Source organism: Lactuca virosa, chromosome 4, assembly GCF_052849685.1.
Source record: "Lactuca virosa cultivar CGN04683 chromosome 4, Lactuca_virosa_CGN04683_v6, whole genome shotgun sequence".
In the NCBI taxonomy this organism is placed as follows: Eukaryota; Viridiplantae; Streptophyta; class Magnoliopsida; order Asterales; family Asteraceae; genus Lactuca; species Lactuca virosa.
This window is the reverse complement of record NC_136429.1, coordinates 270,353,397-270,380,982: the sequence shown is the minus strand read 5'-3', so window position 1 is coordinate 270,380,982 and position 27,586 is coordinate 270,353,397. Positions and strand designations below refer to the sequence as shown.

The following is a 27,586-nucleotide window of genomic DNA, read 5'->3' as shown; positions in this document are numbered from 1 at the left end:
GATGTCAGGTGTTAACTCTTGTTTGCTCTTCATGGCGTGCGACACGGTGAACTATGACAGGGAGGGCTCGGTCGGCTGACCCTCCTCTGCTGAGATCGTAGAAACCTCGTTGCATGCCATAGGGAGGTCGTTGACCTTGCTCTCGGCTCCATCGATGTATAGTTTCGGCCCATTGGGGCGTCGGGCCCTGGTAGTGTTGTGGAGGAATGGGGTCAGGGTGTAGATTGTAAACTTCGGGTTCGGAGTTGGTTCCATCTGAGTCTTCTTCTTCTTCTTCTTCTTCACCGTCTACTGATTCTTCTTCTTCCATGGGCTCCTCATATTCCATGGGTTCTTCTTCGGGATCTTCCTCTGGGTCTTCCACAATCCAACCGACATTCCCTTGGTTGGGAAAGTAGGGATCACCTGGTAAGTGGAATCTTGCCATCGTACCTGTACGAGAATGGGGATAAGGAGGAATGTCGCGAGAACAACTTTGGGAACAAGAAGTTAGTTGTCGAAGTTGTGACCACGGCTTTTTGTGTTAAAATACTCCTATAGTATTTTTAAGTTTGATTCTTGAAATTTTTGGTAAGCTGCAGACTTGTTCCTCACTATGATCCTTCTTCGGCATACATTGGTCCTACCTTGGCTGAATATAGTTGATCAGGCTATATTTATCCAAGATCTGACTACATACCCCGAAGCTGAATCATGGTGTTCAACTGGTCTTGATACTTTTATGTTATTACCATTATGATACTGAATTAGTATGTGCGAATGTGCGAATACTTTTATAAAAATATAAAATTTTATTTTAAAGCATTTTTGAAAAGTTACGTCAGAGAAATTTGGTCCCGTTATATTTATAGTTTGTATATCTTACGTGGTTCGATATACTTAGTTCACTATAAACAAAACTCTGATACCAATCTCTCACACCCCCAAACCAGAACGGCGAAAACGTTCGGGAGCGGATGACGTCATGCTCAGTATCATAATCATAGTGAAGAAAGTAACACACAACCATCATAGATATAATTTAAAAGATTACATTGTTCCCAAAATACATGTTCCAAAAATACATGTTTTCAATTAAATTATATATGATGATAAAATGTAGCAAAATAATCTACGCCTTAGCGTCTTGACTTCAGAAATCTTGCGGTTACCTGTATTACTGATTACCTGAGAATACAAGTTGTTTTGAAAAGAGAGTATCAGCATAAAGCTGGTGAGTTCACAAGTATTTTATAAAAATAAATGTTGTTTCCTTAACGTTTGTTATAAGTTTGTTTCTAGAAAATCCAATATTTTCTAAAAGATTTGTTGTAAACTGAATTGAAACAAGGCCTAGTATGTGTAAGTAAATCGTCATACTTATGTGTGTGTTTTATATTTAAATAAAACTCCTTGGTATAAGGCCTTAGAATTTCCATGAATTTTATGATGTGTTAATATTCCATGCGAGATGTTATAATCATACTAAAGACTAGATGGCCTTGAATGCGACGTTCTTCAGGCGTCGGAAAGTTATGACACTTGTCACCACAGACCTGCCGGTCTAGCTGTTGCAAGCAGCTCAGGTGCGGGTTTGTCGGACCCTTAACTGTCACTGTTTTTGAGTATTTATAGAAAAATCATCGTAAGTCGAAAACTGAATCCGCAAACTCTGAGTATTTGGAAAAAGTGTCTGCTGTGTTCATAAATTTTGCCATAATTTTTGGTGGTCTCAAACTAGTGTGAAAATGGTCATTTTCACAACCTGGTCTGATTTCGTTGCTGCAGTGATAGGCAGTTTTGTAAAAATCACCATAAATTGTAGGAAAATCGTATGGAGATTTTCAAGTAGTCATTTTAAAGGTACAAACCTGAACTACTTGAATATTATACAGTTTTGAAAAATATTAAGTTTAAGTTGGGTAAAACAGTCCGTGAACAGGTCACAACTTTTCTGTTGTAAGCTGTCAAGTTAAGTTTTGAATATGTTTTGGTGTTTTAATTTGTATTCCCCCCTGAAAACTGAAGAAAACTAGAAAATATAGGGGTATGAACTCACCTTTAGTGATTCTTGGAAGAGTGGAAGGTCGAAGACGAGGAGTATCAAGTCAAGAACACTTGATGAACACGTGAGAGTTTGGATGATCCTAAGAACTATTTTTGGTGTTAAGATATGAGTCAATGATCCAAGAGTGTTATGAAATTATGGAATGACACTTGAGTTTAAATGGAATACTTACCAAAAAGTGCAGTAGCAACTCAAGAACACTTGCACAAGGGGGGTGGAAAGTAGAGAGAAAGAAGCTTTCTTGAGGTGATATGAGAAGTGTGTGTATGTTTGAAATGAGCAAGTAACTCAAGAAATCCTCCAGGGATTTCCTTATATGGAAGGTTGCTGGAGCAACTTGTGAGTTTGAAGTGATGTGTGCATTGGTTTGTGTGATGTGGATAAGGTGGCAAGTGGGAGGGTGACACATGGAAGGCAAGTGGGCACACTTGACCCACTTGTGGGGTAAATATCCTCTTAATATAAAGTAATAATTTTTAATAACTAAATCCTTGAGAAATAAATAAAATATGAGTTTTAGGGGTTAAAAATGGTAAAAATATGAATTTTGTGAAAAAATCCCGTCAAAAACGTCAAAAACGGGTTTAGGAGGCGAAAGTAGTCAAAAATCAGCTTTAGGAACCGAACCTGCGAGGTTCGGCTCTAAGGAGCTAGGAACCGAGAGGGAACCGAGAGTAGGAGGGAAGATCCGAAGGTCCGAAGGGGGAGGCCGATGGTCCAAGGTCTCGCATGGGGGGCCGAGGTTCGGTCCTCGCTGCTGGCTTCGGTCCGAGATGGCCTCTGACAAGTTCGGTTCTGACACTTTCGGCTCCTAAGAGGAGTTTCTGTTCCTAAGAGGAGTTTCGGCTCTATATGGCTGTTTTTCGAGAAATCTTTCCGTTTTGCGTTATTTTTGACCAAGTTAAGGGTCGGGATGACCCGGTTGACCATAAAAAGTTTGAGAGAGATTTTGGGAGAGATTTCACATACTAGGAGAGATTTCACATACTTGGAGAGATTTGGGAGAGATTTCACATACTTGGAGAGATTTCACATACTTGGAGAGTTTTGGGAGAGATTTCACATACTTGGAGAGATTTGGGAGAGATCTCACATACTTGGAGAGATTTCACATACTTGGAGAGTTTTGGGAGAGATTTCACATAATTGGAGAGATTTGGGAGAGATCTCACATACTTGGAGAGATTTCACATTCTTGGAGAGTTTTGGGAGAGATTTAACATACTTGGAGAGATTTGGGAGAGATTTAACCTTAGCCCTTATTATCGTATAATCTCGTAATGCAAGGTTCGTGAACCCCGTTATGCTTCGTTAATGACCGTTTTAAGTCCCCGAAAGGGTCCTTAGCCGTGTTTTGATGCGTTTAACTCCCTTTTTATGGTTTTTACATTGTTAACACTTAGATTCTTCAAGACACTTGAATTTTTGACATACAAATGCACATTTTTACAAGGAATAACTTCTAACATACAAGTACTAGTTAAGTTTGACCGGTTTGACTTGTTGACTTTGACTTTGACTTTGACTTGAATTTGACGGTTGTCACAAATTTCAACTTTGGTTGACAGAACTTCAAATCTACAGCTTGCAGGGACTATCTGTCAATTATCACAAAAAAATATGCATATTAGTTGTTGAAACACTACAAAATTCAAATTCGTCAACAACATCCAAATAAGTGTCATGGATATCAATAAGTTATCAAAAAGTTAGTGTATAAGAGTTATGATAAGATGCTTTTGTTGTTTCGTCAAACACTAAATTATAAATAAATAAACAAAAAAAAATCTTATGAGCACCAAGCATATCCTAAAAAAGAATGTTCCATTTCAATTTTATTATGATGTGACAAACAACAGTTTATTGTTTCATCATAGATTTTATTTTTTAATAATTACACCATAAGTGAAACAACCTTGTTTTAATAGAACATGACATCAAACTTACATTAAAAGACATGGCAATACAGTTGCAAGCTTCAAGTGCCAAGTTTCCTCGTGTAGCCAGATGAAAAAAAAAATCAAATTTTCAGCATTTTTGTTATAAGTTATAACACACGAAACCTTCAAACAATAGTAACATAGTTTTGAGCTAATGACCTGTGAAGATGCTTGTGGAATAATATCAACCATGTTATGAAGAATAAGAGTAGATAATGATACAAGTTCTTGGGTGTATCTTGCATCACCAAAGAATAAACTGTCATTCCCAATAACCTGAAAAAAATATATATATAAATATAGTATCAAATCTGATGTTTTAGATATATAAAATATAAGAAGTTAACATAAATGCATAATAAGTACCTCTTCATGAATTGCATGATAAGGGAGCTCATTTTGAGAAAATGTTGCAGATAAGGAAAGAAGTAAACATAAAACCCTTATCCTTAGTTTTGGCGTAATCCTACAAAACCATGATAAATCATTAAAAAACTAAAATTGGATATAATGTTTATTTATAAAATTGAGAGCCAGAAGCCTAACCATGATTGGGAATCAAGCAATGATAATATGTTCTTTGGAATGTAGGTAACTCCTTATTCCAAATTACCTTAAGCAATTAAATTCAGTATAATATAAAAAATAAAAAATTGTTTAATAGTAAACAAATATTTTCAAGATGAGTAAGCCAAAAATGAATTAACCTGGAACCATAAGCATGAAGATGCAGTGCTTTCTTATTGAGGAAACAATACAATCAACATCTTCATTCTTATGCATGCCTACATACATACACATTTATATTTAATTTAAGGGTTGTTTCTTTTTTAAGGAAACAAATCAATGAGGGCAAATTTGTAAAAAAAATGTTAGGACTTAATAGGGAACTGACCATCTACCAAGTTAACATCTTGTAAGCAGCTGATTGTAGAGTCTAAAAGCCCATCTGAATGAGAAATCAAACCACCCAACAAAGAAACCTGATATTTTAACAAGATTAATAATAAGCTCTTGATCAATTTAAGTAAACCAAAAAAAATAAAAAATTTATTTACCTCTGCAGTCTCAAGGTATAAGATTAACTGCCTAAATAAGATGGAATACATGGTATTGTAACTTCATTAAAAGTAATGCAAGATTTTATAAAATTTAAAGTATCTTTTTTCTCTCTCAATCTTAAAGCTCTGGTTGCTAAAAGATTGCTGGAATGAACAAGAATCTCCTTCAGACCTTTCATGCTGCTGAAAGCTCCACGACACTCAATCAAGAAAGTCAAATGTCGGTCCAAATCCACACCATGGTCAACCTGACAATAATGGCTACCCAAAATTAGATAAAATGACAATTACATTTTAGGTCCCTGTGTTTACGTGCTTTAATTCGGATCAGGTCCAAAAAAATATTTAGCAATTATGGCCATATGCTCTCATCAGATGGTTTCATGATTTTTTTTGGTCCTTATCCCTTGTAAAAATGACTATTTTACCCTTTATTTGATTACTTCCCATAAGAAAATACATAAATTAGAGTACATTACAAATGCGTTCCTTGTGTTTTACTCAAAATCACAAGTTTGGTCCATTTTTTGAAACTCCAGCAGGTCCCAGAGTAACCCTTGGTCGATACTAAAAGCTACAAATGACATAAAAAATAGAATATAATTATTTATGAGAAAGATAAAGAACAAAGATAAAGAACAAATCACAAGCTAACCCAAGCACTGATCTAATGATTAACTCCTTGACCACACTTGGGCCTTTCAACACTGGATGAGCAAGCCTACCAGCAAGAATGGCTATTTTTGTACTCAAAACCCAACAAACATGAATATCAGTAAATCTTCCCATGACCTTAAAGAAATCCGGAACATAGCAAGTATATATATGAAACAAAACTAATGTTTGATATAAATAATTAGGCTAAATAAAAGTTTACCTGCCAACAGGCTTCTACTGTTCAGATCTTTGCTAAATGAACCGGAGATAGCCCATAATTGTGAAAGATTGAATTCATATGGATCTGTAACAACAGAGAGGCCTGTAACAACTTGAGAAAAAGTTCAGTCCGATATAAAGAGAACTGAAAAAAATTGCTTAGCAGAGAGACCTGTACAGTAACAAAAAATTTAGAGAAACATAAATATTGATTCTTGAATCATGAGTGGTGAGTTTCGAGTGAACTGATATATGGAAAAGTGTGACTCCAATGTTTACCTTGCAAAGTAGTCGCACGCAGGTAGGTTGCAGACTTCGATCATCATCAGCTATCTATCGAAAGAATCGTCTGGACAAGGCCTGAATCGAACTCTTGTGCTTCAAAACTTCACTAATAAAGTTTTAAATCTCTAATTTGATGGGTTGTGGAAGGAAATCAGTTCAAGGGTTATAGAAGGAACACATGGCTGCGGAGAAGCCAGATAAAAGGATAAAAGAGACTGCTAGTGATGATGGAGACGATACTGATTTTCCTTCTGATATTTCTTCTTTGAAGCGACAAGTAAGAAATTGGAAAAGTGAAGACATCACAAACTCACCGACGCCATTTTCTCAGTGCAAATACTTCCTCCACCCGCATCTCCATCGGTGATGCGTCCACCGCTCGTTATACCCAGGCCCATGGCCGACTTTCAATCGGTGTATATTATATACGGTGGGGCTCAATCGGAGGAGAGATTAACAGAATTTGGGGAAATTGTACAGAAATCTTGGAAGTCCTAAACCCAGAGAAACAACAGCCCTCGTCGATTTGAATCTGGAGCATCCCTAGTCAAGAACATGAAGAAATGGAGGCGATGTATTTAGTAGGTTGTGGCCATGTGGTGGCAATGAGTAGTGCTTTGATGGCGGCTGTTGTCTGTAGAGGAGATTAGGGTAACATCGGAGGTAAGGTAATACCGATTACACCTATACGATGTGATTATAAGCTTAATATTGTTGTACATGAGGTAATACCTATTGTACCTCTTAATTTTCAAGAAAGAGGCAATATGTTTAATAATATATATATATATATATATATATATATATATATATATATATATATATATATATATATGCACATATCAAAATACCCCACCCTTAACCTTTGCTTGCCCCCAAGCAAACTGATTTTTAACTTACCAATATCGCACAAAAGAATCCATTTTAAACCCAACCATTATCCCAAGACCGCAGTGCTTGTATTTGTGTATATAATTCTTAAACACTTCCGAACCCTAAATACTCACAATCCTTATGAACATTCACCCCTTAGTTAATACGACACTCATTTTTGCAACACTCTGAATCAATCCTTATAAATCTTTCTTAACCTCAAGTTATTTTTGGTTAAGTTACCCAAGCATACATAATCAAGAAAAATTACAACTTTGATACCACAATGGAGCTCTTCGAATTCTTCACTTCTTTTGATATTTACTCTTTGATTTCTTTGAATTCACCACCTTTTTGTTTGATTTTTTGGTATCTTCAATTTTTGATTCCTCAGAATTTTTGATCTTTTGATCTTCATGCTTTGAACTGCTCCAAAATTATTACAACTTTCTGGTAATTTCTATTTTTTTAAAATAACTCACTTTTTTCGCTCAAATACTTCATGGTTAAGCAAGAGAGCTTAACTTTAACAATTATTGGTTACAGGTATTAGCCTAAGTGCAATGACTACATAAGCTCTCATGGATAGATTTCAGGTACACGCTGCAAAACTTATTACATCGTACAAACTACCAAATTACCTTTCATATCTCATGACTTTTCACTAGGAATGGGAAGCCACAAATACACTATAACATATATTGGCTCAGGTAAACATTTGGGCTCTCATCGAATCATCCCCCGCAATACTAGCTTTTAATTTGTTAATAACACTAGATTTTAATTTTAGATTATTATTTCAAATCTTTCTAATAATTTTTTAAATCCTAGTCATTTTTATATTTTTTTTATCAGAATGATAGTTTTCCTAAATTCAACCTCCTACCCCACACTTAAATGATGCAATGTCCCCATTGCATACTAAAACAATTAAAGAACATAAAAATTAAAAAGGAAGAATTGGAACAGACTCCCCTTGGGTAGTAGTGGCGAGATTGAACTCTGAGACTTGTGTGGAAAGCTTATACTTCTCGTATAATTGTAAGAAACTGTACTTCTGGACCTTCTTCTTGTGAATGAAAATGTGTCAAAACAAATGAAATCAAAGAACCATTCTTGAAAAATGTGTTGGACCGTTTTCACGACGTGGGAAAGCAACACCACATCGTGGTTTCGAACAAATGGTCATCAAGGTCAAGCAAAATAATGTCGCCATGACGTGGTTTAAGAATGTCACTTCGTGGTGTAGACAGATTCAGTCACGATTAGATATTTGCCACGACGTGTTGATGCTGTCCACGACGTGGTGTCTTCTCAGAGAATCTTCTAAGATTGAAACAGGTGGCGATCGACTCACTGTAATGTGTAAGACCATTCCCACTCTTCTTTGCAGTAAATATGCTTCAAAATACTTTTCTCTTCATTATGTGGGAACCCCACACTTATTCAAAAACTTGTTCTTCAATTATGATCTTCAAAAATCGCACGACTTCTTCAAATTAAGCTCCTTCACTGCTTCACTTTCGTTTAACATCTAAAAACATCGGGTTGCCTCCCGGTAAGCGCTTCTTTTTTTTGGAGTCATGATCCGGACTCCATGCGACCTCACGTTGAATCGTTTGTAGTTTCAATCACCAATTGCACCTTCTGTTCCCTCCACCTTTTCTTATACGCTTTCACTCTCCTAAGATATGCTTTCTTAGAGTTTTTCCTTTTCATTTTAGAATCACATTTTTCGAGATTTCGTTTAACCTCTTTATTCACAACAAGTTTAGGACCTTCTCTTTCTTCTTCTTGTAGCTTCTTAGCTTCAACATTCTCCTTGTCAAAAGTTAGTGGTTTCAAAACTTGGGTAACCTCTTCTTCATCATCACTTGCCACCACACTTTCTTCACTCTCCTCACTAACTAGACAACTTGGAGTTTTATAAGCTAAGACTTCAAAAACCATTGGAATTGATGCTCTAGGCTTTGTACACTTTAATTCTTTAATTTCTCGAATTGCTTGAATACTTCACTTTTAGCATAGTTGTTATTGAATTCATCTTCAACTCCAAATGTCATTTCTTCATCTCCTACTCGCAATGTAAGTTTAGACTAGTGAATATCCACCAAGGCTCGTGCGGTATTGAGTAAAGGGCGTTCAAGGATAATTGGGACATTTTTATCCTCTTTCGTGTCTAGTACCACAATATCAATTGGAAAAATAAAATTTCTAATTTTTACCAAAATGTACTCAACTATGCCTCGAGGATTAGTCACTGAACGATTGGTGATATGAATTGTCATTCGAGTAGCCTTCAAGTCTGGAAGATTGAGCTTTTGATAGAACGAATAAGGCATAAAATTTATGCTCGCTCCAGAATCGGCTAAAGCGTAAATCTTCATATTATTTCCGAATTCACATGGAAGTGTAAGGCGTCCACGATCCCTCATCTTCCTTGGTATCCCTTCCATAATAATTTTAGAACTCTGCTCACTAAGGACTACCTTGGAGGTCTTTTCTAATTGTTGGCGAGTATCGAGTAAATCTTGAAGAAATTTTGCATATCCGGGTACTTGTGCCAAAGACTCAATAAAAGGAGTATTGATAGGAATACCCTTAACTTGCTTCATAAACTTTATATGCTCTTGCTCCAACGGGTGAACTCTGGCTAGAGAAGGAAATGGTAATGGAGGTTGAAAAACTTGAGCACACGTAGAATTTTTCTATTCAACTCGACACCACGTCGTGGAGATTAAATCTCCACATCGTGATGTCAGTGATTCAGCCTCAATTTTTTCTTCGACTTTCAACCGCTTTGGTTGTGATTCGGGCTGCTTTATCTCTTCTTCCAAGGCTTCTAAGAACTCATAAATAGTGTCTTCTTCAGTATCAATGTCCATGACATGTGATGGTGGTTTCTTGTTGGGAATTGGTGGAGGTAACTGCTCGTTAACCAATGTTGTTAATTGACCAAGTTGAGCTTCAATATTTTTGATACATGCTTGATGATTTCTAAGTAAAGCTTTCTGATCTCTTATTAAAGTTAGTTGGTCTCTCATTGCTGCATCAGTTTCATCATGCCTTTTTTCTGATGCGACTGCAATGCGGGCGAGCATTGTTTCAAAATCCGTTTTCTTCTCGAGTGTCGGTTCTTCTTTTTGATAAAACCCTTTTGCCTTTTGCTTGTACTTCTATTTTTTTTTCTTTTTGTACTCATCGTAAAGGCAACCATTCTTTCTTTGGCTTCCTCCAATCTTCATCGTAACGGTCTCAACTTGAATAGCATACTTGAGCTTTCTTATTCCCATTTTCATCCAAGTGGCAATCTTTTATCAAATGTGGACCATTGCATTTTCCACAACCCACACGTATAGCATGTATGGATTGATCCATCTTCGTCATTCTTCAATCCATATTATTCAACATAGCCAAAACAGCCGCCATGTCTTCCGAAGTCCCACTCCCAATTCCTTTTGCTCCATCATTTCGAGGATTGTGATACTCATGCAAATGCTTAGAAAACTCTTCAATTAACTCCTTAATTTCAGTGGGATTTTTCTTCGTTGAAGGTCCTTGAGAATCAAGGAGTTGCCTTGTCAACACATTTACCCCATCGTAGAAGATTGATACTTCTTGTTGCACATTTAGATCATTTTGGGGGCAATTTCTAAGTAATCCCTTGTAATGCTCTTATGCTTCGTAAAGTGACTCCCCCAGTTGTTGCTCAAAGTTACCTATTTCCTTATTGAGTTTGGACACTTTTTATGGTGGGAAAAATTGCTCTAAGAATTGTTCGCGCATTTGTGCCCAAGTAGTAATTGCACCGGGTGGAAGTGCCTTTAACCAATCTTTAGCAGTTCCTTTGAAAGTGATTGGAAGCATTCTAAATAACACTGTCTCATGTGGAACATTTAGGATGTTGAAGTAATCAACAATGTCATTTCCTTCATTAAGATGTTTGTAAGCATCCTCATTATCTTTCCCAGAAAAAGGAACATCCTTAAGGGCGGAAAGAATATGTCATTTAAGCTCGAATGTTGCGGTAGCAAGAATTGCGGGTTGCATTAAGCCTGGACCGGTGTCCTCTCGAATTCTCTTCTTTTACATCTCCATTGTCATGTCAGCAATGCCTGCCATATTGTTTCCTTGATTAAAAAAAAACTAGAAAAACACGCGTAAATGGAACAAAAACTAAAAATGAACTAAAGACTAACTGCAACTTGACCACGACGTGGTTACAGATCAAACAGAAAAAAATGCAGAAAAATATCTTTTTGCGGTTTTTATCCCACAAAAAGGATCGATTAACCTAAGTTAATTAAATTAAAAACTAAAATAGCTGTTCCCCGGAAACGGCGCCAAAAACTTGATGTGCACAAAATATACCTATCAAATTTTAAATTAATAACCTAACAAACGTATACTAACTATGCACCTATAGGAAGTGTACCTAGTCAGATTATAGTATAGCTTGGGTAAGTCGGGCGTCGATCATAGGGAACAGTATTTAATTAACAAAAATAATTATTAAAAGCTAAACTAAGAAAAACAACTAATAGTGGGGGGTTTTAACTGATTTTACAAGTTCAGAAAAATTTAAGCACTCAACTAAAAACGATCAATATACTAAAACACTTTCGTTTAGTTTCAAATCCACATTTTTCCTATGGTTAGTTATTATTTATGGATTAATTATGTTGGTTACCAATTATTATGCAATTAACGATCTGGTCAAATCTACTAATATTTTCACCAATTCATGTACTACTTTGTAAGGTCCTACACAAGCGAACACAGAATTAGTTATTAATTATAATTGGGCTACGTAAGATACATCTAAGATAATTATCTATAATCAAGACAACTAATCAAATTCATATAATCCATAAAGTAAGAAACTAACTAAAAGTTTTAGGTTTCATCTAACTAAAAGAAAGTCTACTAAATTAGCTACTCATGGCAGTAATTAAACGCAAAACTCAATAGGAATAAAGCTAAACATGATCAAACCGAATGAAATTATCATTTTTTCTTCTATATCTCTTCAAATCTTGGGGTCCAATCGTTTCCTCCTCTTCTAAGGGTTTTCCAGAGGGTTTTTGTCGTAATACATATCCAGAAAGTCACCTCCAAGTCCGCCAATTCGTCCTAATGTTCGGATATATATATACTTGCCTAAAATATGGCCCCCACGACGTGGTAATGGCATCACGTTGTGGTCTTCGTGTATATCCCGTATTCTCCAAGTCAGCGCCAAGAATTGCAAAGATTCCATTCACCACGTCATGGTTATAGAGAATCAGCATTTTCTTAAAATTTGAAAGTTGTTCGAAATTGTGTCTAGCTTTCAGATCATTTTGAATCACATCAATCGGAGTTACGAATCATGAGATATGATCAAAATACTGACAAGGGGTCAAGCTGTCCAGCAACATCCTTCTTGTGTCTTCTTCTTGCCTAAGCTCGCATTTTCCTTCTTCCAGCTTCCATATTGCTTCTCAGAATGTCTTTTAAGCTACATAAAAACATATAATAGATTAAGTACCTTTTGTTCTATAATAAGCATAATTATAGCTAAAAGTATTAAGATATGATGTAATATATATATATATATATATATATATATATATATATATATATATATATATATATATATATATATATATATATATATATATGCACATATCAAGGCCCAAATAGAAAAAGGCCCACAACCAAACAATAGCCGAATGTCAGAAAACTAATGGCCCAATAAGGCCTAAAACCCAACATCATGTCTTACTTCGTGACCAATCCATGGTCACGTCGTGAGAGTCACCCGTTCTAAGTCCAAAGACTTGTTCCTGACTCAAACAATTGAGTAACGGATGGGTTTCGCCTTCTCATGTCATGAGACCTCATGTCTCACGTTGTGAGAACGGCTTGAAGCCAAAACCAACGTTTTAATGTTCTTAATCCATTCATCCCTTCATTCCAACTCTTACAGAAGCTTAAGGGGACTCTAATGGACTATAAAAATGCTTTCTTTATGGACATGCATGCACCATGCATGCTCCTCAACCATTTTAAGTCAAAAATAGGAATATGGTCTCAAATTCACATGCAAGCCTCTAATGCTACACCAAATTCCAGATCTGAATGATATAAGACTCAGGAGATCATTTAAATCCATTAAGTTGTTAACTTTATGGATCTCCTTCACTCCAACAAGCTACAACTAAAAGAAATTGGACCAAAAGCCTAGATCTAGCTGTGAAATGTGTCACACCCCCGAACCAGACAGCGGAAACGTCCGAGGGCTCGTGTGACTATCAATTGAAATATCATCACAATGAATATACATGAAACATAACACATTCATCACCAAACATTACATAGTAAAACTGGTATTTTTGATGGGTTTTATGCATAAGAAACAATCCTATGTGCTCATACAAACCCTAATGCTTGGATCTAGGTTTCTCTATTGTACATGCTTTGAATCCAAGACTTACAAAACTAGATCTATCATATATAATTCGAAATTATCATAAAGAAAACAGATCTAATTGGTTTACCTCTTTCAAATAGCTTGAATCCTTTGCAATCTTCTTGATCTTGAGCTTAGAGTCACAATTGTAACTCCTCTAATGGTTCACAAACCCCACAAGCAAGAAGGCAATATGAGAGAGGGGAGAGGTGCTTGAAATCGGCCCTAGGGTTCTCTTAGAATGAAGTGTAGCCGATTTCCATAGCCTAGGGGTCTTATTTATACTTGCAGGCTACTAGGGTTTCAGTATAAACCCTAATGGACAGCTTAACCACCAAGCAGCCCAAGGAACCTTCTGGAATAAGGCCTTGGACGAAAATATGATGGATCCCCATCATAATTTCGTTCCCCCTTAAGTCCATTAGGTTTCCTTAACCCAAAACTAAACTATCATATATTTGACAGTTTATACCCCTTTATTTAATTAATCTCTTTTAGTCACCAAATTAATTCCTAATTAATTTATGACTAATACTAATTAAATAAATATGATTTCTCCTTTAATATATTATTCTTATAATATGTTAATAAACCATAATATTCCCTCTTTCTCCTTAAATTACCTTGTCAAGTTGCTTTGGAGAAGGCAACCCAAAAGGACCATGCACAACCGAGTCAAGTACATACCAAATATAGTTACGGGCTTAGACACTATTCCAACAGTCTCCCACTTGGATAAGTCTAGTAACTATATCTCACATATGACTTCAGAATCCGATTAGCAATCGTAGCTCTTATACTTCGCTGTCAACTCTGATCAACTTGTCCTTCAGATAAGGGATCGTATAATCCTCCATTCTAGATATCATGCTGACAATGCTTATTGTCTAGCACTTGTTTCTCGATTTCCGATTTATTTGACATAGAATTTAGTTGAACACATCAACTTCACTCCGACCGGGCCCGACACATAAGTCAAACCAAATCATCAAGTGGCCAAGATATCACTTTTATTCTCATAGAATAAAAGGAACAGATCAACTTCGACTCATATGCATCTATTATTCACTAATTGAATCATGCACAATAATACGTTTTATAACATCAATTTACTGATGCGTTTACACATCATCAATGCATAACCAACTAGCAAACAACAATCATATCTCTGAGTTTTAAGACTATATGATATTATCGCTTTGCGATCACTTAAGGCAAAACACCACGAAGTGATACCAGCAAACGCGGGTTTATTCCAATGCTCAAATCATATTCATAAGCACTCATGAACTTTGCAGCAAACCTTTGCTATGCCCAAAACCTTTTAGACAATCTACAAACAATTCATGACAGTCTTCATTCATATCTACTTCCAAAATATGACCGACTGTGGACTGTTTGAATAATCCTATCACTCAGGAAGTCAAAACATGCAAAATTGAAACAATAGATAAATAACCAACATAAGATCGTAGCTTTACTCATAAATAACACAATTTTATTTATTCATCAAATGTCAAGTACAAACTATCTATTACACGTTTCCTATCTAATCCAAACTTATATCATCCTTCAGCCCAATGCTCCTAGCGTGCTGCAAGTGTTTGACCCTACTCAGTCCCTTCGTAAGGGGATCTGCTGGGTTTTCTTCTGATGATACCCTCTTCACAACGAGGAGTCCCTCTTCTACTTGATGTCTGATAAAATGGTATTTTCTGTCGATATGTCGAGATCTACCATGATCTCTCGGTTCCTTGGTCAAGGCAACCGCTCCTTCATTATCACAGAAAATTTCCATCGGCTCCTTTATGGATGGCATAACTCCAAGGTCTCCAATGAAGTTCTTCAACCATATAGCCTCCTTTGACGCTTCGCTCGCCGCAATATACTCTGATTCACATGTTGAATCAGCTACGGTCTCCTGTTTGGAACTTTTCCAAGTCACTGCTCCTCCATTTAGGGTAAAGACCCAGCCCGACTGCGATCGGAATTATCCCGATCCGTCTGAAAAATAGCGTCGCTGTACCCTCGTACCCTTAAGTCATCACTCCCACCGAGGACTAGACACCATTCCTTGGTCCTCCGCAGGTACTTAAGAATATTCTTAACAGCAATCCAATGGGCTCTATCAGGGTTCCCCTGATATCTGCTGACCATGCTCAAAGCGAAGGCCACATCAGGTCGAGTACAAGTCATAGTGTACATGATAGAGCCTACTGCGGAAGCGTAAGGTACTCGGCTCATATCAGATATCTCTGCCTCTGTACTCGGGCTTTGAGTCTTACTCAACTTGGTATTGCTTTGGATTGGCAACTCCCCTTTCTTCGAATTTTCCATACTAAAACGCTTTAGTACCTTGTCCAAGTATGTATCCTGACTGAGTCCTATCAGTCTCTTTTCCCTGTTTCTTACTATCCTTATTCCCAGAATATAAGCAGCCTCTCCGAGGTCCTTCATAGCGAAACATTTCCCAAGCCAGGACTTGACCTCCTGCAAGGTTGGGACATCGTTTCCTATGAGTAGTATGTCGTCGACATAGAATACGAGGAAGCTCACTATACTCCCACTGGCTTTGACATATACACAAGATTCATCTTCACTTTGCAGAAAGCCAAACTCTTTAACCTTCTCGTCAAAACAAAGATTCCATCTGCGAGACGCTTGTTTTAATCCATAAATGGATTTCTCAAGCTTGCATACTCTATTTGGATGCTTCGCATTAACAAAACCCTCTGGTTGATTCATCTAAACATCCTCAGCCAACTTTCCATTAAGGAAAGCGGTTTTCACGTCCATCTGCCATATTTCATAATCATGAAACGCAGCTATTGCAAGCATTACCCTAATTGACTTTATCTTCATAACTGGTGAGAAGGTCTCATCATAGTCAACTCCGGGAGTTTGAGTAAAGCCCTTCGCAACCAATCGCGCTTTATAAGCATGCACTTTCCCATCCATGTCTGTCTTCTTCTTGAAGATCCACTTGCACCCGGCTGTCTTGCGACCCGGTACATGATCAACCAATTTCCAAACTTGGTTGTCGTATATGGACTGAATCTCGCTGTCCATCGCCTCTATCCATTTCGCAGACTCCGGGCCTGCCATGGCTTCCTTGTAGCTGCTAGGTTCGTCCAAATTTACTAGTGTACTATCACTAATAAATGTATCCCCTTCAGTAGTAATATGAAATCCATACAACTGGGGTGGAACACTAGCCCTAGTGGAACGTCGAAGAGGTAAGGACTCATCAACAGGTTCAACAGGAGTTTCCTCCTCAGGTTGAGTGCCAGTGTCAGAGGTTCCTTCATCGCTTTGATCTTGAATCTCTTCAAGTTCAATTTGCCTCCCACTGTCTTCTTGGCTTATCAATTCCCTTTCTCGGAACACTCCTCTTCTAGCAACGAAGACAACATTGTCACTCGGTCTATAGAAAAGGTATCCAAAAGACTTATGCGGATAGCCGATGAAATAACACTTCTCACTACGAGGTTCGAGCTTGTCGTGAGTCTCTCGTCTTACGAAAGCCTCGCAACCCCAAACCTTGATATGTGCCAACGAGGGAGCCTTCCCTGTCCACATTTCGTGAGGAGTCTTGGTAACCTTCTTGGTGGGAACTAAGTTAAGGATATGGGCGACAGTCTCTAAGGCATACCCCCAGAAAGCTATTGGTAACGAAGTCCGACTCATCATAGAACGAACCATGTCCAACAAGGTCCGATTACGTCTCTCAGCCACACCATTCAATTGTGGCATCCTCGGAGACGTCAATTGCGAAACAATTCTGCATTCCTTTAGATAGTCGTGAAACTCAAGACTTAGGTACTCTCCTCCTCGGTCTGATCGAAGCATCTTGATTTTCCTGCCCAGCTGATTCTCCACTTCATTCTTAAATTCTTTGAACTTTTCAAAGGTTTCTGATTTTTGTTTGATTAAGTAGATATATCCATATCTGCTATAATCATCTGTAAAAGTCACGTAGAAGCGGCAATCATCCCTTGTGGTGGATCTAAAGGGCCCACACACATCGGTATGTATGAGATCCAATAGACCCTCACCTCTTTCACAAGTGCCAGTAAAGGGTGACTTGGTCATCTTCCCAAGTAAACAAGATTCACACGTGTCATCGTCCCTAAGGTCGAATGACTCCAACACTCCATCCTTTTGGAGTTGGGCTATGCGTTTCTTGTTGACATGGCCAAGGTGACAATGCCACAAGCATGCTTTGTCTAGACTAGTAGACGAATCAATATTCAAAACATTATTTCCTAAATTATCAACAACCATCATAGAATCATAAATTCCATTACAAGGTAATGCATTGAAATAAAAGACACCATTCAAATAAACATTAATAGAACCATTACTATTATCAAAAGAATATCTGAAACCTTGCCTAAACAACCCATGAAATGAAATAATGTTTCTTGCCATATCTGGCGAATAGCAGCAATTGTTTAAATCTATCCCTAACCCATTACTCAACACTAAAGAATAAACACCGACTTTGGTCACAGGCGACGATCTTCTGTTTCCCATAATCAGGTTCATCTTTCCATGTTCCACCTCCCTACTTCTTTTTAGGCCCTGCATATCAAAACAAATGTGGTAACCACACCCTGTATCAAGAACCCATGAAGTAGCAAATGATGAGTTATTAGATTTAATAGAATACATACCTGCAAAGGTGGGCTTAATCTTCCCATCCTTTATATCTTGCAGATACTGAGGGCAGCTTCGTTTCCAGTGGCCTTTTTGGTGACAATAGAAGCACTCTGCTTCCTTGGGATCGGATGAGGGTTTAGCAGGGCCTGCTTTGGTCCCACTTGAGGACAAACCATCACGGGGCTTCCCCTTATGGTGGCTCTTACATGGAGCCTTCCTCTTTTTACCCTTTCCTTGACCTATTGCCATCACAGGAGCGGCCACAGCAGGGGATGGTGCAACGGATTTGTCTTTGAGGTTGCTCTCAGCAGTCCTCAAAAGTCCTTGGAGCTTGCTCAAGGAGACCTCCTCCTTGTTCATGTGGTAGGTCATCCTAAACTGGTTGTAGCAGGAGGGCAAGGAGTGGAGGATTATGTCGATAGCCAAATCCTCATCAAACTTAACATTAAGTTTGAGAAGACGATCAACATACCTCTGCATTTTCTGCAAATGAGAGGTTAGTGATTCTCCACTCCCCATCTTAGCGGTGATCATGTTAGTAATGATCTCATAGCACTCTTGCCTCGCGCTCTGGTGATACATGTCCAGCAAATCCTGATGCATTTCATACGGATACATGTCCTCATAGGACTTTTGGAGTTCGAGGTTCATGGTGGCCAGCATGATGCAGTAAACTTTCGTAGCATCACGCTCGTGGGCCTCAAAGGCAGCCAGCTCTTCAGGAGTAGCAACATCTGGGATGATCTTTTCAAGCTTTTCATCGAGGACATATTCTTTGTCCTCGTAGCGTGTGATCATGCGAATATACCTCATCCATTCGTTGAAGTTTGACCCATCAAATGTCACTTTCTGACACAGGTTCATCAACGAGAATGACCCAGAAGCGTTGTTGTTGTTGTTGTTTGCAGACATCTGTAAAAGAAAGGAACAAAGTTTGATTAGAAATGAGTCCCTAATTAAACACCCAAATGAGAAATTAGGGCTAGGATCCAACAACATTATTTACAACTTAGAAAGGGATGTCGTACTCTAAAAGTAAATAATTTGAAGGTAAGTGAATGACGATTCACTAATTCTCACCATGAAAAGCGAAAAAGAAATTTAGGCTTTAAATGTATTGAAAACTCCTAGATCTTTGAGATTCATTGAACTTTTCAATGGCATGTTTAAATCTCGATATGCATTTCAAATTTGCGACTGGGATACCGAGGATCACAAACAAATTGTGAATAACCATACGAATCAACATGGTGCACTCAATGTCTCTATCACCTAATCAATGTGCCGGTAAACCACACACGCTCCATTGATCTATGACAAACATCGAGTCACCCTTCGCTACCAATGTCATCCCCAAATTGATGTGCCGGTTAACCACACGCGCTCCACCAACGTTTGACAAGGGTACGAAGTGTAATTCCATGGATTAGCATCATTTTCACATTTTACCCTAAAGTAACTAAGATTTGGAATTTGTAAAACATGTAGTTACTTTGTATTTTTCATTATACTTTTAATGATGAGAGGGTTGCCCTATCCTACCCGTTCGGCTAACGACTCTCCACCAGTCAAGCAAGCGGTGGGTGTGAGGGTACACCAATTAAGCGCCATTTTATAGGCAGCAACCTTATACCCACCTTATAGACTGGCTTCGTGAATGAGGCCTACTAACGGTAAGACTAGCATTTTAAGTTATATATATATATATATATATATATATATATATATATATATATATATATATATATATATATATATATATATATATTAATTAAGTTTGTAATAATATATAATAGTATAGGGTTGAATTTTAAACTTGTAAAATTCTAAGGGTTTGAAATTTAAATTATTCAAAATTAAACTTTTCATCACAAAATTCAAATTTCAAAACTTGAGGGCAAGTTTTGAACTTTTCAAAACATAAGGGATCAAATAACAAATAATTTAAATTAAACAATTAATTTCATAATTATCTATATTTGACCTAATCTTATTTTAGTCATTAGATAATTACCAAATAATTTTAAATAATCCATATTTATCATATAAACAACCAATATTCAAAAGATTTGAAATTATCTATTGTTTTGGCAAGGATAATCATTTAATTAAGATAAAATTCGGATTTTAACTTCAAAAAACGATTTAGGCATCAAATCCAAGTCAAAACAGCAACTAAATCCCGAAATACACTCTCCCTGACGCACGAACTCACCGAGTCTGCTCTGAACTCGCCGAGTAGGGGCCAACTCGCCGAGTCCAGATACTGACTCGCCGAGTTGAGTCGGGCAGAGGCAAAAAACTCGATTTTCAGCAAGCAAAGCATTTAAGCATCACATACAATTGAAACCAATCAAGGCTCTGATACCACTGATGGGTTTTATGCATAAGAAACAATCCTATGTGCTCATACAAACCCTAATGCTTGGATCTAGGTTTCTCTATTATACATGCTTTGAATCCAAGACTTACAAAACTAGATCTATCATATATAATTCGAAATTATCATAAAGAAAACAGATCTACGTGGTTTACCTCTTTCAAGTAGCTTGAATCCTTTGCAATCTTCTTGATCTTAAGCTTAGAGTCACAATTGTAACTCCTCTAATGGTTCACAAACCCCACAAGCAAGAAGGCAATATGAGAGAGGGTGAGAGGTGCTAGAAATCGGCCCTAGGGTTCTCTTAGAATGAAGTGTAGCCGATTTCCATAGCCTAGGGGTCTTATTTATACTTGCAGGCTACTAGGGTTTCAGTCTAAACCCTAATGGACAGCTTAGCCACCAAGCAGCCAAAGGAACCTTCTGGAATAAGGCCTTGGACGAAAATATGATGGATCCCCATCATAATTTCGTTCCCCCTTAAGTCCATTAGGTTTCCTTAACCCAAAACTTAACTATCATATATTTGACAGTTTATACCCCTTTATTTAATTAATCTCTTTTAGTCACCAAATTAATTCCTAATTAATTTATGACTAATACTTATTAAATAAATATGATTTCTCCTTTAATATATTATTCTTATAATATATTAATAAACCATAATATTCTCTCTTTCTCCTTAAATTACCTTGGCAAGTTGCTTTGGAGAAGGCAACCCAAAAGGACCATGCACAACCGGGTCAAATACATACCAAATATAGTTACGGGCTTAGACATTATTCCAACATTTTTCACATCAAGTACATTGTCATAGATTACATAAATCCAAAGTATTAATAGCACGATGAGTGGCATTACATAAAATAAATCCATACACACTTCAAAATCCTTCTGCTTAACGATTACCTGAGAAGACAAGTTATTTTGAAAACGGTCAACATATATAATGTTGGTGAGTTCATAAGCATGTTTGAATGAAAGTCTTTGTATTGTTTGTAAATCCCAAAAAATCCGATATTTTATGTAAAAAGTCTGAAAAATGATGTGAAAATTGAGTATAATGCATGTGTTAATTTCATAGTAGTAACATATAGGAATGTAGTTCAAATTTCTTTGTATTCTTTCTGTTGTAAGTAAGTGGTATTTGAATAATAGTGTTTCCCCAGAAAATCCGATATTTTCTGATTTGTAAAAACGTCACGGTCTTTGCACTGTTGAAATGTTTTGTATCATTATGACTTACGAGTTTTTAATTTTCCGAAATGTCTTGATGGGAATGGATCTCTATATGATTCGTTATAACCATACATGATAGTGACTGATTTTCCTGTCTTGGACTTTTTCCAAACGCCGGAATTTTGATCAAGGTTTTGTCACCCTAGACTGGCCTAGTCTAACTGTAGCGAACAGCTCAGGTGTGGGGGAGTCACCCCTGTATAGATCTATACACAAACTCTCGCTCTCCCTCCAGGAGACTCTGATTATAACTACAAGCTACGACCATACACTCAGTGATGTCAACCGACACGTCTCACTAGATCCCATTTGTTTCCACATGAATTTGTATAATGTTATACGTATTTAGAATTTCGAACACTAGATGATACATGAAATGAAAAGATAAGGCCCAACCAACATGAAGAAAGGGAAACTATGGCCCATTAGACGTGTAAGTTATTTCCAGGCTAAATTAGCATGTAAATGGGCCACTAAGGCCCAATAACATGTAAATGCTAAATTAGGCCCATTTAGCATGTAATTGGGTCACTAAGGCCCAATAGACATGTGATGAGTACATTGGACCCAATAAACATGTAATTGGATCACGAAGGCCCAATAAGCATGTATAGAAAATACCAGGCCCAATTATCGCACAATTGTTGTATTTCATTTATTTGCTATAGTATATTTCGTTTAGTCGAATTCTTTATCCTTAACGTTATAAAAAGTCAAATGTTTTGTTAGAATGCTATTTTCAGTTTGATACGTCAAAATTCTATAATTATAACCCGTGTTTATTAAAAATTTCACCTTAGGTCCCTCAAGAATTAATTTGAACATTTAAAGGCTTTTTCATACATAGAATGTCATTTTGGTCTATTTTAAATTAAAAATAACATTTTAGCCCATAAATTTATAAAAACTTATATTTTTGCCCCAAATGTTTAGTAAATGACGGGGTTGGCCCAAAAATACATGTAATGACGCTATCAACCCATTTTTGCAGAAAATTACAATTTCAGCCCTTATTTGAATAAAATAACATTTTCGGCCCAATTTTTATAAAATTAACATTTTTGGTCCAAATCTTGAGATAGTGTCATTTTCAACCCCTAATCTCGTTTATTCTCATTTTTGGCTCAAGTTTTGATTAAATAACATTTTAATCCCCAAAAATTGATAATTTAGCAATTTGGGCCTAATAAGCCGTGAGGCCCACATTAGGGCCCAAAATGCCAAATTTTACACTTTTGACCCTTAGGAAAATATGGTTGTTATAAAAACTCATTTTTATGCCAATATTACCCTTTTGGTCCCTATAAAACCGTAGGTGTCACTCTTGTCCCAAACTTTTATTTATTTGCCAAAAACGATCCCAATACAAGATTTTGTTTTGTTTTTCACAACTTAGGCATTTATATGACTTTTGGCTTTGTAGTATGGTGTCTAGATCGTTTTTGTTTATGAATCTCACTTATTTTTGTTGAAGTTTCATGGATCCATCGAGTTTATCACACAAACACAACATAGACCAAAAAAAATCACACACAACATGCAATAATACATAGATCTACACATGAACACTTGTATTCTTCCCCAAAAACAAGTAAAACCCGAAAACAAAAGGGTATAAAGCTCACCTTTGCTTGTTGTCCTCGGTTTTGAAGAAGAAATGGAAGAGGTTTCGGCTCTAGCAAGCCTTCCTTGGATAGATCTCGAGCTTATGGGGTTTTCTAAGAGTGTGATCACCAAAAATGTTTAAAATAAGTGTTCTTAACATAAGAATGAAGTTATATAACTTGGATATGTAGGGACTTACCAAAGAAAGATGATTTTTGGTGGAAATCTCCTTGAAACAACTCTAGATCTTCGAAAATTTGGAGAAGAGAGGAGGTTTTCTAGAGAGAGTGTTCTTGAAAGATTTTTGAAAGAAAATAAGGTGGTGAGGGTGAGGTTCGGCCGAGAAGAAGAAGTGAGAAGAGAGAGGGAGTAAGGTGATGTGCATGGAGATCCACCATGGAATAAAGAGGTGGCAAGTGCACAATTTATCTTGTTTCTTTTTTTTTCTTGGGCCGAGAGGGAGAAGGAAGAGGAGAAAGGAGGAGTGGTTTGGGCCTTTAGTGCTTGATTTCGATATTATGGGCCCAAATGGGAGGTTCTCCGCCCATTAGAATAAAAGGAATGGAGTTTATGACCCATTAGGGTAAATTAATTCATTTATGGCCCAATAAGGCCCATTAGGGTTAGAATGAATCATTCTAGGCCCAAATGGTCCAAAATGTTATAGATTTATGAATTGGGTCCATTTAGAATCCAAATAGGGTTTCTAAGCCCAATATAGTTAAATTGAATGCTTATTGGTCCATTAGGCCCAAAAAGGAAATCCTAGTCCATAATGAACTTGAACCTCGATCTCTAGGGTTTTCAACTCCCCGATTGACTATTTAGATACTTTTTGTAGAGTTTTGAACTTCACTTGTGAATCTTGATTAAGTTTGTGTTCATAGAGTGAACATAGTGTGTGATATCAAGTTAGAGTTACAAGTATTATCATAGATGACATTTACATGATCACAAAATGTCCTGAAAAAAATGCCAGTTGTGACATCATCCCCCCGTTAGAGGGAATTTCGTTCCGAATTTATTTTGAAAACTAGGATTATGAAGGAGAGAATAAGTGAGGGTGCTTGTGCTTCATTTGGTCTTCGCGTTCCCATGTGAATTCCGATCCACGCTTGGCGTTCCATCGAACCTTCACAATCGGAATGCGGGTTTGCTTTGTACGCTTCACTTCCCTATCCAATATCTCGACTGGTTCTTCGACGAACAGGATATTCTCGTTGATCTCGATCTCTTCTAGAGGAATGACAAGAGTTTCATCTGATAGGCACTTCTTCGGATTCGAGACGTGGAACACGGGGTGCACGTTTGTAACGTCTCGATTCTCAGATATTATTAATATTAACTCTTTTGAGTTTTCAGGTGTACTCGACGAGTTGGTCTCCCTACTCGTCGAGTAGTAGCGGGTTGGTCCGCGAAGTTTAATGACCTACTCGCCGAGTCTAGAAGGGGACTCGACGAGTAGGAGCTGGCAGATAGAACCCTAAATCCCGGGGTTGTGCACCCTATTTAAGGAATCATAAGCCTCCCTTGGCCTCTGGACAGTCCTTTGAGAGTCTAGAAAACCCTAATCTGTGTGGTGTTTCTTCCTTGGGTGTTTTAAGCTTTGGAGAGTGGATCTTGGGGGAGAAGAGCTTGGAGGGCAAGAGGCTAGGAGAAAGGAAGCAGAAAGTTACCTCAGTTTAGCATCATTGAAGGTATTAAGTCGCCACCTTTACTTCATTTTTCCTTCTAGATCTCTTGTAGTTGACATTTAGGGTTTTTTATGGCTTGATTGAGAGGTTTATGGGGATATGAGCTAGATCTGAAGTTGTAACTTCAGATCTGGACCCTCCTTGGGTTCTAGAGTCATAAAGCTCTGAGCTTGGCCTTGATTGAAGCTTTCCTTGAGTTTGAAACCCCATTATGAGATTGGATTTGTCCTTAAGAGCCTTTTTAGCCATGCATGCACGTAAAGTTTGCAACTTTACATGAAAAGTATGCCTTACAAGCTTGGATCTGTAATTTGGAGTTACTGCATGGCTTAAAAGAGTCTGTATGGCTTAAGGACTGTAGGCACTCGGCGAGTCGCAAGGTTGACTCGGCGAGTCATATGAAGATAGGCCTGGACTCGACGAGTTGGACGAACAACTCGGCGAGTCCGACGAAGATTGTCGTAGACTCGACGAGTTGCAGGAACAACTCGGCGAGTCGGTTAAAGTTTTCCCCATCTGAGGATGCATGCGATCTTGTCGAGTTGCAAGGAGGGAAAACTCGACTGGTGGTCTTGAATTTCGATGAAACCTTAGGAACTCGATGAGTCACCTCGGTGACTCGGCGAGTGGGCAATATTCCGAGAAACTCGGCGAGTCGCTAGAACTACTCGGCGAGTTAGGGTTAACATGGACTGTTGACTTGACCTTGACTGAGGTTGATCAGGGTTGACTTTGGGGGTAATGATTGGTTATTGTATGACACTTTTAGGCAGTTGAGTTGGAGCAGCACGTGGGGTATATTTGGTCGCAAAGTGTCAGCTCAGCATTCGTGACAGGTGAGTCTTCTCACCATGCATATGGGTCTAAGGCACCAAGGCCGGCTCATTATGTGATTATGTTATATGTGCTAGTCTTTCTGTGATTTGATATGATTTGTGATTGTGTGTTTTGCATGAAAGACCTCGGGGGGAGCCCGTGGCATTGGATATAAGACCATGTGGGGTAGCCCATGGCATTCCTAGGTGAACACCATGTGGGGTAGCCCATGGCATTGGACATAAGACCATGTGGGGTAGCCCATGGCAGTCCTAGGTAAAGACCATGTGGGGTAGCCCATGGCATTCTTGCTGAATCGTATTACATGGTATCTGTGATATGTTCATAGCCTTATCTGATGTCAGAATATGTGTAGGGGAATGTGTGTGGTATGCTCTGGGAAACTCACTAAGCTTTTCGCTTACAGGCTGTTGATTTGTTTCAGGTACTTCTGAGCCCAAGGGCAAGGGCAAGACGTGATGACGTGGCGTGCACTCTATCTCTTTTTTGATTGTTTGGGACCCTCTGATGATTTCAAAAAGAAAAGCAATGATGTAATAAATGTGATTTGGAAAACAAATGTTTTGGGAATCTATGGTTTATGAGGATGGTTTGGTTAATTGAAAATGAAAAAAATTCTTTGTAAAAATTGGGTTGTTACAAGTTGGTATCAGAGCCTTGGTTTAAGGGATTCGGACACATCCTCGGGTGTGTCGGGACTCAAACTAAGGAAGTGGTAAAATGTTTTCAAAAGTAACCTAAAAAGGATTTTAAAAGAAACCCAAAAAGATGAGAGTGCAACGCGCGTGATCAGCCGAGCCTAGTAAGTAGTTTCCCAATTTGAATAGCCATGTTATACTGATAGTAAACTCTGTCGATTATATGAAATTGCTAAGTGTATGTTTTTAAGAATTATACACGGTTAGGAACTGATAGCCTCAGAATGATTGATTTAGCCTTATTTTCTTTTCCATGTTTGGATGTGGTCTTAGGGTGGAATCTTTTATTCGAAAGTCTATTTGATCCCATCTGTGTATAATTTTCATGCATAAAAGCAACCTGCTGCTATTAGTTTGATTGTTATAAGTAGGGCAATCATAGGTCATCCAGGGTTTGATTCATGCGAAAGTCGTGGGTTGTGGCTTTGTGTTGGGTCAGTTTGGAATTACTAGGTAATGCAGTTGGGGGAAAGGTACAGGTAGGTGTGGAAGGTAGTATTGGGTCCGTACTACTGGAAGCACAGGACCTGTTATGGGTATAGAAGTACCCTCATTATGGGTATCATGATCATTATGTTTTTGGTATTCCAAGTTCAGCATGGTGGTGACACGACATGGAGCAGGGGGATCAGGATCGGGATCGGGATCAGGATCAGGATCCGGGGCTGGGTCAGGCAGCCCTACTGGTGGTATTGATGAGAGGATGCACGAGCTGATTGCGGCCGAAGTTACGAGGGGAATTCTTGACGCTACCCCAGTCATCTTCGGGACGGTCAAGGAGGGCATGATGGAGATCATGGAGGAGAGACTTGGAGCATTCAGGGCCGATGTTTCTGCGGGTCAGAGTGGAGCCCGAACCCCCTCGTTTAGGGAGTTCAAGGCATGCGGAGCTCCAGAGTTTTCTGGGGTCAGGGATCCCATTATGAGCAGACGCT

General features: G+C 38.0%; 1 non-coding gene across 1 annotated transcript; it reads left to right on the top strand.

Moving 5' to 3' along the window:
- The first annotated feature begins 10,713 nt into the window (after positions 1-10,713).
- On the top strand, positions 10,714-10,820 carry LOC145110398 (small nucleolar RNA R71). Its single transcript, XR_013709778.1, has one exon. It is a non-coding gene; the product is annotated as a small nucleolar RNA R71 (small nucleolar RNA).
- Positions 10,821-27,586: the final 16,766 nt, after the last annotated feature.